The sequence below is a fragment of the Pinus tabuliformis genome, chromosome 9 (assembly GCF_031772625.1).
Source record: "Pinus tabuliformis cultivar Carrire ecotype Pingquan chromosome 9, CPIR1, whole genome shotgun sequence".
Lineage (NCBI taxonomy): Eukaryota > Viridiplantae > Streptophyta > Pinopsida > Pinales > Pinaceae > Pinus > Pinus tabuliformis.
The window spans coordinates 1,754,362,162-1,754,374,670 of record NC_142307.1 but is presented as its reverse complement, the minus strand read 5'-3'; the positions used below and the strand labels follow the sequence as shown (position 1 = coordinate 1,754,374,670).

At 41.3% G+C, this 12,509-nt stretch overlaps 1 protein-coding gene across 1 annotated transcript in view; it reads left to right on the top strand.

The window, feature by feature from the left end:
- Positions 1-12,509, top strand: part of LOC149155753 (uncharacterized protein At4g37920-like) — a 147,598-nt gene that overhangs the window by 66,542 nt on the left and 68,547 nt on the right. The window lies entirely within an intron of this gene.

The following is a 12,509-nucleotide window of genomic DNA, read 5'->3' as shown; positions in this document are numbered from 1 at the left end:
TTTCCCTTTTCAATTGTATCTTCAGTGATCTTCTCTTGGTTATGAGTGACTTCTTGAGATTGTTCTGTTTTGGGAAGGCTTTGAGGAGTGCTATTTACATTGTCTTTTGAGGGAAATGATACAAAAGGCTGGTTATTAGAGGGCTGCATGTCAGATACATCCTCTATGGTCACTTCCTTTAATTTTGGGTCTGTTTTGTCAGCAGGTTCTGTGATAGCGGCCTTGTCCTTTACTTTCTTAGCTTGCTTGGCATCCTTTGGCTTGATGGGATCAGACACATCAATGGTTCTTGTTCTCAATTTGTATTGTTTATGGACTTCGTAGACAGTTGAATCATAGCCTTGTTTGAAGTCAAATGACTCTCCAGACTTGGTCTGAAATTGATTTATATCATGGTCATCTTGGTCTTCTTGGGTTAGAAATACTTGTTGTTCACTTTTCAAACCCATCAAGTTTATGTGAGTGTCCTCTATTTGCTCACTAGATGTGGATGCTTCAGCATAGTTTTCATGAAAAGGAGGTCTTATATCATGGTCAGGACTTGCCCTTCCAACGTTTGGGTTCTGATTTTTTCTAAAGTTTGGATTTCTGATAGGATTGTTTTGTTGTCCTTCCCATGAGGCTTTTCTTTCAATAGTTCCCATTCTATTTTCAAAGCTGTCCATGCCTTTGATGATTGTGTCCAATTTTTGCTCAAAGGCTGAAGGTTCATCTTTGAAAGTGGTTCTTCTCTCAGCTCTTGCTCTATTTCGCTTGGCAATCAGATTTGCCTCCACACTAACAGCTACATTCTGCATGTCTGCTAAGGTTTGAGGGGCTCTTTCCCTTAACTGATAAGCCATGTCTGAATCAAATCCATCAGGGAATTTGTATAAAGCAAGATCAGGTGGAGGTCTAAGGTTTTGTGGAATAGCGTTGTAAACATTGTTAAACCTGGCACAATAGTCTAAGACAACTTCTTGAGGGCCTCTTTTGATAGTGTCATACTCGGATAATATGTGCAGAGGGTCCTTCTTCTTCTCCCATCTGTTAAGAAATGTTTGGTAAAGGGCCTCTGGGTTGGCTATAGAATTTGTAGTAAGAGCTCTAAACCAGGGCCTTACATCTCCTGTTAAACTTTGGACAAAAATCTTCATTCTTACACTATCATCATCTATGTCATAACTCTCAAAATAGTCCTGCATTTTCTTGGTATGTTGCAGGGCTGTGCCAGAACCAGTACCATCAAAGTATGTGATTTTAGTTTGATAATCCTGAGGCATAGCCCCTGGATTTGTAGGTAACTGTAAAGGTGCATATCTGTTAGCCAGATTTACAGGGATAAGTGGAACAACTGGAAGAGCTGTAATAACAGTGGTGGTAGTGGTAGTATGTGCAGTGAATGGAGGTGTGGAAAGGGTGCTTGGAGAGGTGGATGATGAACAAGGGGAAGTAGGGGTTGAACGAAACAAAACTTTAACAGTGGTTGGAAAACAGCTTGGCTGAACTGTTTCAGGACTAGAATCAACAAACTCTTCTTGTTTTTGTTGCTAAGGTTTCTAGAGATTAAATTGGGATTTCCAAAAACAGCTGGTGGATTTGGGTCTGGTTTTGACCTAGTATTATGTGTTTTCTTCTTGGGAGCCAACTTCTAACTTGTTTTTTGGAATTTTCTGAATAAGGTCCCCAGCGGAGTCGCCAATGATGTTATCACTCAGGTTGTCCCTTGGCTCCTTAAGGGATACGACCAAGGTAACCACAAACCAATCTTTGGGTTGCAGGTCCTAGCCTACCTGCAGTCAGAGAGGGCTCTCTCTTTAAAATTTATCTTTGTTTTGGGTTGATTTTAGGCTAGTTATCTTGTACATGGGTTTTGTTTTGATTTTGGTGGGAAGGAGATGTTTTCAAGCAGAGTTGGGATGCATAGTGTGAGAAGTTCAAACCATTGGGCATGGAGTCATGGATTAGGGCTTGTTGTTGCGTTTTCTTGGTCACAAGAGGAGTACAGAGCAGGATAGCTACACATAGAACAATATCAAGCTGGAATAAAGATGGAATGAAGGTCAGAGATGAAAGACAACTAAGAATCTTTCATTATCTAACAGAGAGGGAAGGTGAATGGAAGTTTGTCTAGGAGCAGTCAAGAATTCCTAAATAACAGTCATGTGAAAGAAACAGGGTAAACATGATCATTTAAGTATGCATATTCATAACCATTTCTGAAGAAAACATATAGAAATAACAAGAACTGAGGATAGGGTGCAGTCAAGCAAAACCTAAGCTATTCTTCTTTCTTGCTATTTAGATGGTAACACAATTGTGGCATAAACATATGAAAACTGTAAATAGAGGTAGGAAAACACTTATTGAGCCATGTAGTAGCATAGGAATTCCACAGTCACTCTTTGGCCATTAAATAACACAACAGTCAGTTCTTCATCCAAAGCATTCCAGCAGTCTTTGATTATAGAGCTCTCAAAAATATACAGCGCAAGTCTCGAACGGGGATTATCAACCAACCAACCCTTTAAACAATGAATTAGGGTGGTTTGTATAGAGAAAATATCCAAAAATATCTACTACAGCAGACCTAAAACAGGTATGAGGGAAATGAGTTCTTTTAACCTAATCTTGTCCTGAAATTAATGCAGGAAAATATCTTTTTGAGCTGCGCTGGAGGCAGCTGCATCAAAATGAGTTAATATCTATCCTTATGGCTCTGTGCTGTTCATTTAGCCATAACTGTGCTTTGGGCTTTGATCCCCTGCTCTTGAGTGGTTTGATGTGCATTAACTGTGATCTGAGAGCCTTAAATGGCTTCACCGCTTTCTTTGACTTTGCTTGGGGGCCTTTAATGTTCACCTGCTTTGATATTGCCGATCTAATACTCTTTGCCACTTCACTGATACTCTTTAATTTAATCTGGGCTTTATCTTTCCTCTGATACTCTTTTACAGTTGAATCGGGCCACTTTCTCTCCCTTGATGTGCTTGAAACTGTCAAATCGCCCCTTTTCTGCCCTTTCAAGGCAAAAATGGCTGCTGCAAATGCTTTTCGTGGCCTCTAGAATGCTATCGGCGCTGGCCGATTGAATATGAACATACATGAAGAAATCTTGTTGCATCTCGCGAATTTTTGGGTTTTGCAGGTAGCCGAGCCATGAGAAGCCCTCCATTTTGATCATTTTTTCTTAGCGATGTAAGCGCTAATCGCGCATCAAAAACTGCCTCAGTTTTTCATTCCGGGCATCCTTTGCTGTGATTTTCGCCCTTCGCGCCTTTTTCGGTGATGACGTCAGCGGTGGGTCCCGGTACGATAGTGACGTGGCAGTACGACAGGGTGACGTGGCACAAGACACGGTGGCGGGGTAGGGACGGAGGCAGATGCGGTGGCAGTGACACGTAGTAGTGGGGGGTCGACGCAGAGGTGACGTGGTGTTGACGTCAGGGGGCGGAGAGACAGAAGGCGATTTGTGGTTTCATCGGACCGCCTTCTGTACAAGAGCGGTAATTGTCAGAGGAGCTCCGATGCAATCAAGGGCGGACACATGTCCATTGTACGGTGGGGAAACCGCTAGCCTATCGGAGGCTAATCGTCGAATGTTGGGGCGGCTCTGAAATTGCCGAGAGCCGTCGGATTTGGGAGGGCGGATCGGAGGGTTGACGGAGTGCGGAGCTAGCGGCAGGTTTATGTGCGGGGGCCCGCTATATATTCGATTGATTTATTTATGTGCGGGGGGGTCAAAACTTTGGGTAATATGGGTTTTTAAGGCCTTGGAAGGGGTCCGATAACCTAAAAAAGGAATTTCACGCCTTGGAGGAGTTCAAAGGCACTTGAGAGGGGTTTTTATGTGCTTTGTGAAGGGTTTATGGCAAAAAAAAAGGGGTTTATGCCTTGGGAAAGGTAAAACACGACCAAAGATGGATTTTATACATTTGGAGGGGAATTTTATGCATAGGAATGAGTCCTAATGCATTTAGAAGATGGTTTGAGAGGAAACCGAGGGTTCTTGCTAGGTTTCAGGCAAACTTAGCAATTCCCAAGTATAGTCATGATTATCTTTCAACTAGAGGGAGGGGATATGTACATAGGGGAGCTATTTAGTGCTTTTTAGTAAGGGGAAGGGAAAATAGATAGGGATTTACATAATAATGTTTAGAAGTTAATATGAAAATGACCAGAAAGCGCTAAGTTTGGAGATCTTAGGCTACTTTAAAAGGGAAAAATGACTTATAGAGTGAATAAGAGTACTCCTAAGCAAAGCAAACCTTTACTTAGGCCAAATATATGACAGATGATGAAACTTAAGAGATATCAAGCAGATCTTGACCTCTTTGGGGAGGTTAGTGAATGATTTGGGGAAATAAGAAGAAGGGGGGTTAGACATGCCTCGCTTGAGCTCCTCCAAATGAAAAACTGCCTCATAATTGTGATCTGAATAGATATAACACTTGAAAACATGAAATGGATCACATAGCTTGATTCTGCAACCACAAAACTACTTACCCAGTCTACTTACCTAGAATTTTTTCTTCTTTTTGCATGGGTGCACTTAGACTTGCAGACGCTGATTGTCTTCTTTTCTTTTAACTGCCCTCCTATCTAAATCAACCCTTATCTCTTCCAAGGGCCCAGATTAAGCAGTTGGGCTCCTTCATTTCTCTACCTAGCTACTTATTTGCCAAGCTTAAGCTGTTTGGACAGATATTCATTCTCTATCTTCTAAAACAAGCAATTTAAACCTAGGGAAGCCAAGATTAAGCTGTTTGGCTTTCCCTTATCTGTAAAGCTCTTCAAAAATGGTATAATTCTTCGAAATGGAACTTCTTGGAAATATGGAACCTTGTAGCATGACAAGATGACATATTTGGCATGTAAAACAGTCAATCATGAAATATGAAACTTATTGCAATAGGAGGCTAACAAACTCCAAAAATGCAGAGGTGGTCTAGGAGAGAGATGTACAAAGTAAGTGTGTCTCAAATATATGGCTTCAATGGTATGAGATTACTTTGGTCCATTAAAACTATTTCTCCTAGCATTTGAGGCTGAATAAAGAAAACTCAAAATGGATATCTGTTTGGAAGAAGGGTTGGAAGAGAAGCTGTAGTGAGTGTCATGTCATTGTTTGGAAGGAGGATCGTGTTTTGTGCTTTGGAAGATCTTATTTAGCGACTAGTTTGTCTACTAATATGCTGTTTGGTTTGGCGGTGCTGCTAAGTCTCAAGCAGGTAGAAATAATGCCCCATCTCCTCATTGATTTGGTATCAACTCTATCCGTTTGCTGCTTGCTACCCCTAGTAAGAAGCGCCATAAAAAGGAAGTGATTTGTTGAGTGGGAGCTGGTCTAGGATGTAAATGTGGCCGGAGGATAGAAGTTTAGAGATGGAGGGCCTCTTGCATGTATAAAGCCGAACACCTCTAGTTGGGGCACCTATAGAAGTTGCTAAGCATCTGTAGATCTTTGAAAAGATAGTGGAACCATCCTTAGATCTTGTAGTAAATTGGGAAATAGAAGATTAAATGCTTCTTAGTCTTATGGTCAATCACAATTGGAAATCGATGAGGGCCAACTATGAACTAGCCTTGTGGGATTTAATGAGCGTGCATCCAATGGTGAAGTGTGTAATGGGATCAAAGAATGAGTCCATTGGTCATGACCATGAAGTGCTTAGCATAGAAGGCCAACTTCAAACATAACCCACCTCGAGGGTTTATCTAGGTGACCCGTGCAAATTGCTTATAGATATTCTCATGGATGATTATATTTATCTCGTCTTGTTGGTAAGAGATGGTCGAATGCACTTGGGGAGTATTTGAATGGAGGGAGTCTGTCCATCGTAATACCATGATGCTATGAGAGCGAAGACCCCTATTTACCTATTAATTTCCTAACCCTAGCAATTGGTTAATTACTTTCTAGTAGATAAGATATATTGAATAAAAAACATGGCTATAATTTTAACAATTATAATCAGTGGAAGCAAATTAAATACCAATCTCACAATCAAATGTACAATTTTTTTTCCCTTCAAATCAATTATTCATTCAAATAACTTCATAACTTACAAGGGCTCCTTTCCTAGGATAATGGCCCATCAAGGAAAATACATATAATAAGAACGTGGATTTGATCTAGCTGATCAAACCCTAGATTTTTCCTTTGATCTGCTTGGCTGATCTGGATCTCTCACACTTGAATGGAAGTCTTTCTCCACTCAATCATTGAGATATCCTTTTGTCAATGTCTTTTGCTCACTAGATGTGTCTTCTCCCTTATAGCATGGCCTTTCTTTTATAAGCTTGAGTTGACTAAATCCACACCCTAATCTCCAAAGTGATTAACAATTGAGATTAGATCTTAGCATCACTTGAGAACGATGTTGATATTCATCTAATTCACTAATGCAAATAACCTTTGCATTTCAATAGATGAACTCCCTTTATCTTATAAAAAGAGATTACTCTGATCACTAATGCAATTGCTAAGGTCAAGGATGTATTAGGCAACTTCTTCCACATGCCTAGACACTTAGGCTTGTGTGGAAGCACTTGCCTGAGCCACAAACATCAACACTCCCTCTTAGTGAGAGAGGTACTTTTTGAAGAGTCACTTAGAATTGGTTGTCCCGCTAGTCTTGGCACAATGTTCCACACATCATCCTTCACCATGGCTTTCCTCCAAGCCTTGTGATCCCTCTTTAAGGACTCTGCTTGTTGGTGCCATGTGGTTTAGAAACTTTTTCGAGGGCCTGTTCTCCCTTAATGTGCTCCTAGGAGCCTCCACACGTTCTTGAGAATTCCTCATTGCTCAATGTATGCTCAAACCACTCGGGTCTCTTAATAGAACGGGAAGGTGCTGTTGACTCCTCCCCATCTGAACGTTAACTCCTAAATTGGATGCCTTTGCATGCTGCTTTACTTTTGGAGTCTCTTGCCCCTTGTCCTCTGTCACTATTGGTAGAAATTCATGAGACTTCTTGTATGCCAAATTCTCCTTGAACCTAATATCCTTGCTCACAATTGTCTTCCTCTGTGTTGGTGTGAAGGTCTTGTAAGGCTTTGAGGTCTTGTTGTTCATAGCAAATATCCCCTTTTGTCCTGAGGTCTCCAACTTTGTAATCTTCTTTGTAGGAACATGGATGTAAACTGAACAACAAAAGATGTGCAGGTGCCTTATCTCTAGCTTCAACCCTGTGAATGCATCCTCAGGTGCCTTGTCCCCCTATAACCTCTAAGGACTCCTTTTCTACACATAAATTGCAGTGTTACATGCCTCATCCCAAAGAAACATAGGCAACTCCCGTTCATGTAGCATAGCCTTGACATGACTGATGATGGGCTGATTTTTTCTCTCAGTGACCCCATTTTGTTGAGGGTTGTACGGGATTGTCATCTCCCTCTTGATGCCTGCCTACTTAAATAAATCCTTGAAGTCGTTGTAAGTGTACTCTCCCCCATTATTTGACCTCAAGACTTGGATCTTTTTGCATGCCTGGTTCTCCACCTCAGTCTTGAACTCCCAGAATTGACTGAAGACCTCTTCCTTGGTCTTCATGAAGAAGATCTGGGTTTTCCTAGAACAATTATCAATGAATATGACATGGTACTGTGCTTCCTGTACTCATGTCATTGGCATTGTCTCACATACATTTGAATAAACGAGATCCAAGATCACCTATTCTTGTTGCTCAGAAAGGTAGTCTTTGTCATTCTTTCCAAGTGCACACCCTTTGCATATGCCTTGTTGCTCAATGCCGAACTCTGGGAGACTAGTGACAATCTCCCTCAGAATCAGGAAGGCCGTGTAGTGTAGGTGTCCCAACCTCATATGCCCTAGCTCACACAAGATGTCATTGTTACGTACTAAGGCTAGAACATGTTTTTCTGTCAACCCATATAAGTTTCTCTCTCTAACCACAATGGCCACTAGTGTGTTTGGGTTAGACTCCTCTGGATGAATGAGCACTTGCCCCTCCTTGGACATAACCTCATATCTTCTATCCTCGATCATTCAGATTGAGAGCAAGTTCTTTTTTAGCCCTAGTCCAAATAGCACATCCTTGGCTTCCAATGTCCTTCCTGACTCTAGTTGGAACTTAATGGTTCCAACCCCCTTCATTGCATAGATGACGTCATTTCTAATCTCCACAGATAAATCTAAATCACTCTTCATCAAACTACTAAATAATTCTTGTGCCCCTTTCATATGACATGATGCACAACTATCCAAGTACCAAGAACTCCTTGTCATGATGTTAGTAGATAGACAAAGAGGCAAATGAGAAGTCCTCCTCAAACTTCGTTACAAACTAATCAAGCTGAACCTTTGTTAATGTTGCTATTTGCTGTGACTTCCCCTTCTCCTACTTCTTCGAACACTGTGATGCATAGTGCCCACTCTTGTGTCAAAAGAAGCACTTGAGCTTACTCAAGTCCTTCTTCTTCCTTGGTTGAGGTATTGGCCTCCCACTGTTACCTTTGGAACCCTTTCCTTTGACCTTCTTGGCCACACTAATCAGGCCTCGGTTCTCCTCTCCATCTCCCTTGTTCCTGGCTTTAGATTCATCGAGAGTCTCTTCTTGGATGTGTTGTTACCTGGATTACACAGGCACAGTAACAACGCTCAGGACGGGGGCTGTCACTCTGATCCCCGCCCACTCCGTTCTAGTTGTCTCCCAACAACAGGCTATGGGTGGTAGTCCTTGTGGAATGAAGTGAAGGAAAGCAAGTTGAGAATCAACTTACTTGGGAGACATGGGTGAGTGGGCTAGCCACTTGGTTGAAATTAAGCAAGATTATTGATTAAATTATTTTTTTTATTATGAGACCAGTGCCTTAATGGAGTCGCAAATTCTTGCTTCTTATGAATTGGAACCAAATGACCAAATGGATGCCTGGTACTTGAATGATTGAGTAACCTATATGATATACAAATCCTAGGACCTATGTGATATGCAGTGATCTTGGTAAATTTTACTTAAATGCCTAGTCTAAGTGTAACCTTCCTTTAACTATTTTGAAGCTGGGCTCCAAGGTAGGTTGTGGGAAGGAGGCTAACAGGAAGGAGACTAGGGCTTACTTAACGATACCTTCTATTAAGCTTCTATCACCCGATGCCTCGGGCACTACAGAAACGACCGCAAGGTCACCGTGTTAACCACCGAAGAGTTGTCGAGGCCCTTTGTCCTATGTCTTTATCAACCTAGGTTATGCTAGGAGGTAAATTATTAATGCAAATCTAGATCTAGTATGCTTATGCAAGAGATTATGAGTGAGATTTATCTTGAGTTAAGATTTTCTTTAGTTGTTTAAGTACTTAATTAGAATATTTTTAAGAGTACTTAACAATAATGAATTGCAATCTTAGACAAGATAAAATGCTTAGAGATACAAGTGTAAATTTCAACAATATTCCACAAGATACCAAGTAACCCAAGATGCCAAATGCTAACAATAGTCAATCAAGATGTTGATCACAAATTTATGACAGTTTATACTAGCAATATTACTTCAGAAAAATCAGATCTTATCAATGTTGTAACAGCAGTGCATAAACCACTTCAAATGATGAAACTTGTCCAACACAAAACACTGAAACTCTGATGACCCACAAATATAATTCAACTTGTTTATATCGCTGTAAGATAATGTATTCAGTAAATTTTCAGATCTGATTTCTTGATTTGTAGCAGTAAATAAAGACAGATCAACAAGATAAATCTGCTTAAAATAGATGCTCAATATTTCCAAATATAGAAAATGTACTAGAACTTGAAAATTTCAATTTTAGGGCTTTTAGAGAGTTTGAACAATTTTCAGCATTGATATGTTTATTACAATAGTGAATTAAACACAGATCAACAAACTAATCAAGTTAAAAACAAATGCCCAATATTTCCAAAAATAGATTTTTTTTTTTTTGTTTACTGGAAATTGGTATTTTTCAGTTTTTAGCCCTTATTAAGTATTTGATTTAGAAATTTCAGAACTACAGAAAATTTCAGCTATGCAGAAAAATCCACCAAGCTTAAATGTTAACTCTAGGCCAAAACTCAAACACCCAAGAGGCCAAAATTTTTGAAAATGAAGATTTTGCAATTTTAAATGACTTTGACCATTTAGTTTGTGATTTTAGGGCCTAATTAGAAGTAGTCTGCTTGCTGAAATAAAACTGCAAAAAACAAGGGTTCAGAGGTCAAACCCTAGGCCCAAGGCCTTGAAGACCCCACCATTGAAAATCGATGAAACTTTGGGATCACATTGCCCCTTGAAAAACAAGTATTTGGAGACCTTAATCCTTCAAAACCGCCAAGTATTTAGCTTTAAACAGTTTAGGGTTTTAAGTCAATTTTGGGGCAAAAGAGGCCAAGGATTTGAGAATAAGGCTAAGGGAAGCAAGTTTGCAGGGATAAATGGGCTAGGACGATAGATCGAGGCACACGGATGAAGAATATGCCCTCAAAGGGCCAAAGTTGGGCCTAAGGAGGCCAACGTTTGGGAAAGAGAGGGTTGAGGGGCTAATGGCAAGCCCTAAGGCCTATGGCCTAAAGGCCACAAAGCAGAGGCTGCAAGCCCTTAGAGGCCTATGGCTTAGGGAAAGAGAGGAAGGAGGGCTGAGGGAGAGAGGAGGAAGGGAAGGCCTGCGGCAGGCCTAGGAGGGCCAAAGAGGAGGCCGCAAGGCCTTTTAGGCCTGCGGCTAAGGCAAGGAAGGGAAGCCGCAACCCTAAGGGGTCACGACTAGCCCTAGGAAGGTTAAATCTAAGATGCAGAGGGCAGAAACGCTGATGTTGAGGCCTAGGATGACAAAACCGGGGCTAGAAGCCTAGAAAAACTTGAAACCCTTGCTCCAATTTTTTTTTATGCTTTAACTCTTTGATTTTCTGAAATTCTTCCGTGGAAACCTTGCAAAAATTTCCAAGAGACTAAATCTTACCCTCAAGGGCCTAGATCTAGTTCTTCCTCAGATTGTACAGGCATTGCGACAACTACATTGGGCGGGGGGTGTCACTCTGATCCTCGCCCACTCCATTCTAGCTATCTCCCAACAACAGGCTATGGGGGTTAGTCCTGATGGAATGAGGTGAAGGAAAACAAGTTGGAAACCAACTTGTTTGGGAGACACAGATGAGTGGCCTAGTTACTTGGTTAAATTTAGCAAGATTAATGATTAGATTAGATTTTAAGTATGAGACCAGTGCCTTAATGGAGTCACAATTCTTGCTTATGGTAATTTGAAACCAAGTGACTGGATGGACACCTGCTGCTTGAATGATTAACTATCCTATATGATGTGCAAGTCCTAGGATCTATGTGAGATGTAGTGATCTTGGTTTATTTTAATTATATGCCTAGTGTAAGTATGGCCTCCCCTTAACTAAATTGAAGCTAGGCTCCTGTTGTTTTTCCATGATCTGGGTCTAGGATAGAATCTTAGAATCTCTGACGCTACCAAATCAAGAATCACAACGATACTACTTTGCACAGCGGAATACAAACTACAGTAAATCTACTAGTGCACAAAATATAGACAACATTTTACAATTTTTGACTGAACTTCGTTATATTAATCATCATATAATACAACAGTCTAGGGCTCCCATACCAGGGATAATGGCCCTCATACATCCACTAGTACAAAATACAAAACTGGGGCTTGGTGTTAGTCCATCGACAACCAACTACCCTCAACACGATACTTTGACCATCTGGTTGATGTAGTCGACTCTCTCAGCTCCTCTCGGTTGTACCTTGTACCTGCTCGGTCCTTCGTCTCCCGATTTGCAGCACTGCCTCTATCAACGATCCAAGTCCATCTGACCACTGAACCTCGGCTATCCAATCTGCTCACTAGTTGTGCCTTAGTCCATCAAGGGCACAACACATCGAGACTCCTGTTGAGTTGTTCACAACTCCACTTGTGAACAACTCTCAACTGCCCATGCTGCTTCTCAGCTACTTAGGGACTTCAATCCACTATAGTCTTCCTGTGTTGCTCCAATGAAGACTAAAATAGTGTATGAAGGGCTGCCACCTATCATTGCAAGATGTCCATCTTCCACAATGAACACGGGCTAGGAGGATTGCCCATCTTCTGCTATAGATGTCCTTATCCACACACAAGTCTAGGGCTGCTCAAAACTTCTCTTGGATGGTTAGACCCTTGAACTTAACGACTACCACTCTAGCAACTATCATGCTGTCTTCCAACAAACCATAAATGCCGAATCCACTGTCCACACTTGGTCCACTCTCATGCTGCTCTCCAACAGACCACGAGTGGCCAACCCTTGCTATAGCATCTGCTCTTGGTTAGGGCATCCAACCACCTAGGAAACCCTTCCTCTTGGCTGCTAACAAACTTCCAAACTGTCCTCTCCTAGGACACCATCCACTAGCATCAATTCAACCTTAACACATCAATACAATACATACCTAGCCCTGCTCAACTTCTACGTCACCCTGGTGCAGTTTATTACATGCTCAACCCTCACTCGTGTTGCCTGCACTGGTGTTCCTGCACTCGCGCA